We start from the raw sequence: 3740 nt of genomic DNA, 5'->3' as shown, positions 1-3740 counted from the left end.
CAGTGCCGTTTTTACAGTGCCGTTTCAACAGTCACTAAATGAACTGTTTTAAGTCGGAGACTACCTTTAAATCTTTATTTTAAAAAAACTTTAAAAGAAAAATAAAAACGAATACAAACTAACATACCAGATTTATGATCTGAAACACATAACCCCCAAAAGGAAAAAGAGGAAAAAATAATAAATTTCCCAAGGATCTGGGATAAGCAAATGTGGATTGTTTGATGTTGTGACAGATGGATGTCAGTGAAGCTGCCTTTTGCAATTGACCAATGGTAAATTTGTCAATGCCGATGGTGTTCAAGGGATGCTCCAATTGTTTTGGGATTGCACCGAAGTCACCTGTTACTACTGGTAGTGCCTGGCTACCTTACAGCAGGCTACAGTTGTTACTAAAGGCCTGTTGCTTTTGTACAAAGCTTAGAGTTGCCTTTGACTGAAACATTTCATAAATAAACAAAGCATGGCTGCATGCAAACATTAAGAATCATTTTTTAAAAAAACAAAAAAACCAAAACCTGATGGCTCATCGTGTGTGATGCGCATGAGCTCTTGTGGACAGAAAAGCAGGATGGAAATGCTCCTTTAAATAAATTCCCTTATTCTCTCCACATTAAAATTTAGGCAATATTTGTTCAATTTAGACAGCTGAAGGGTTAGAGAGATGCGAAGTCTTTGCAGTATGGGGGATTGATTGTTTCTGTGCGGCTTAGCATGTAAACCTTGCACAGATCATATGTTTGGCGGTAGGGCTGTTGTGGTCCGCCAGCAGCCTGCAGAGCTGGCAACAGAGTCGGACAGCGATAAGGCTGAGGTGGGGCCAGAGCCATCGGGGAGTGATGTGCGGACTCCAGAGCCTCCAGAGATTGACAGTAGTGAGGCAGAGGAACAGAAGGAGCCTGTTCCTAATGCACGCATGAGAAGAGCTGCCAGAAGGCAAGAACAGCTCAAACAAAGACGACGATGACTCAGGAGTAGGGCTAAGAGATGATTGGCCCCTCCCATAAGGCTTAAAAGACCAGCAACGGCGTTTGAGCTTTGCCGGAAAACAACGTTGGCAGCTTCGTCTTCTTGCATTTATTTTGTATCGGTGTCTTCTGAACTTTTGCCAAGAAAGGCGTTTGGCAGTTTGGCTAATTGGACCAAGGTTGGTGATAGGGTTGGGAGGAATTTGCTTTAATTTAGTTGAACTATGCTGAAAATGAAGTAATTTTCAGCTGTTCAAATAAAGTTTGTTTGTTTTTTCATGGACTGAGTTTCCTACTACCTACTGGGGCCTGAGTCACAACAACAGCAGTGAAATCCTCTGAAGTCTGCTACCAGTTCTGTGGGCCTACTACCGAGCGTGCACTAAGAAAGGAACATTTTGAAGCCTTACGAGTCTGCAAAGGTAAGTAGAACAGTGGGGGGGGGAGGAGTATCTGCTGTACCACGCAATTTAGATTAGCTAGTAAGCAGGAAATCCGACGATTCTAGCGAATATAAATGCACATCACAGCTGATCGTCACCTAGCTGATCATTGGAAATACCGATTCAGCCGAACCGGTAGCATTTTTTACTACCGGTTCGCCCAAACCAGTTCAAACCAGTTCAAACCAATAGCATTTCACCCCTGTGGTAGGGGATGGTTTACCCCATTGCCCAAAGAGTCTGAGTCTTCGGTGTACGAGCTGAGCCAGAATCCTGGAGAAACGGACATGAATTTGATCATAAAACACAGTAAGAAGCAGACCACAAGAAAGGGAAAAGCAGAGATGATAGACTCAAGGAGTGTCTCCCAACATCAACAATTAAAACAAAGCAAGCAAACAAAAACAGGTGCAATAGAGGTATAACGATGTTTGAAGAAAGAGCTGCTTGACCTTCCATCCCTTCCCCTGCCCTCCCCTTCCTTCCCTGCCTTCCCCTCCCCTGGTTATCTAAAAGGCAGAGATTGCCACCATTTACTTTTAGTCTCAAGATGAAGTTGATTTGCATTTTTTTAAAAAAAAACACCATGAAATGTGTTTGAATATTAGTTGCGCGGATTGGTGGGTAGGCTGTTGGTTGAGCTCCGAGCTTATCAATTTGGTTGCAAAGGTTTCATCAACATTTGAGGAGACATCGTCTGTATGCTTTGAGTTGTGCTCGTCTGTCAGAATACAGGCCTTTAAATCCCTTTTTATGAGGTGCAAATTGGTCTGAATGTTGTTTCTTTGGATATTTTCCACCAATAAGTCAATAAACAGACACATTGATATCGAGCCAGTCTACCAATCGCTGAGAATGAAAGAACCACATCAACCATGATCCCAAAGGTAGCATTGAAAACGAACAAACAGACACCCCACTATGCAGCAACAAAATTATAACCCATAGTTATAACCAGTGGTGGGATTCAAGTAATTTAACAACCGGTTCTCTACCCTAATGATTTCTTCCAACAACCAGTTTGCCAGACTGCTCAGAAAGTTAACAACCGGTTCTCCCGAAGTGGTGCGAACTGGCTGAATCCCACCACTGGTTATAACCCATTTTAAATCACACAAAACTGGACCATGTCTCAGTAACAACAGCCAGCCACTCAAATTATCAAACAAGTCAAACCAGACCATAACTCAGAAGCACCCAGATAACAACTCTAATCCTAATCTGCATCACACAGATGGTACTTAACTACAGCTCAGGAGCAACAGCCAACCAATCAAACAGTCGGAAATCAGACCATGACTCAGAAATATCCAAAAAAACAACATTCAGACTAACTTGCATCTCATAAACAGATATTAAAAGGCCTGTGTTTCTGACAGACGAGCACAACTCAAAGCAAATTGACGATGTCTCCTCAAATGGTTGACGAAAAGTTTGCAACCAAATTGCCAAGCTCGGCGCTCAAACCAACAGCCTAACAACCCATTTTTGTGTGACTTAGTTGTTACATCTATATCTCACTTTTATTTCCTGCACTGTGTAGGAAACTGGTCTAGATTATCTCCCTCCATGAACAATTCAGCCTTTATCAACCAATCACTAATCAAGATGGATCACTAGGGATCCCCAAATTCACCCAGCTCTGGGCTGATGGACAGGGTTAGAGGTGTTACTTGCTTTGCAAACTCCATAGAAACAGCTACTCAACTATGGAAACCAGAATAATATGGTGACTTAAGACCAGCTGATAATGAATAGGAGATTTTAGCTGCATCTTTACAGTTTACAGGTCTTTTTTTCAGAATTTTAAGAGCATTTCAGGAACTTTAGGAACACTATGAACAAGTCTGGGGCCCTGGGAATGGGATAGAGCCTATATCTTGGCTGGGTGGAAGGTTGGAGGGACAATATCCAGCCGCTATGTCTTTTGTTTTTATTTTAGATTGTGCATTGTATATACTTTATATCAGGGGTCCCCAACCTTGGCAACTTTAAGACTTGTGGACTTCAACTCCCAGAGTTCCTCAGCCAGCCCTGCTCTGGGAGTTGAAGTCCACAAGTCTTAAAGTTGCCAAGGTTGGAGACCCCCGCTTTATATTATTGTTAGCTGTCTAGAATCATGTAAAAGTGAGAGGGGTGGCTATATGAATCAGTTAAATCTATGTAAACCAGTTTCCGAGGCGTGGACCTCAACTCCCAGAATTCCCCAGCCAGCCTTATTGGCTGGGGAATTCTGGGAGTTGAAGTCCACGCCTCAGAAACCGGTCCAGGTTGAGAAACACCGTGTTAAATAAATAAATAAAATTGGCACCAACCAACTATATCTTCC

This window comes from Ahaetulla prasina, chromosome 14, assembly GCF_028640845.1.
Source record: "Ahaetulla prasina isolate Xishuangbanna chromosome 14, ASM2864084v1, whole genome shotgun sequence".
Taxonomy (NCBI): Eukaryota; Metazoa; Chordata; class Lepidosauria; order Squamata; family Colubridae; genus Ahaetulla; species Ahaetulla prasina.
This window is presented reverse-complemented; position numbering follows the sequence as displayed.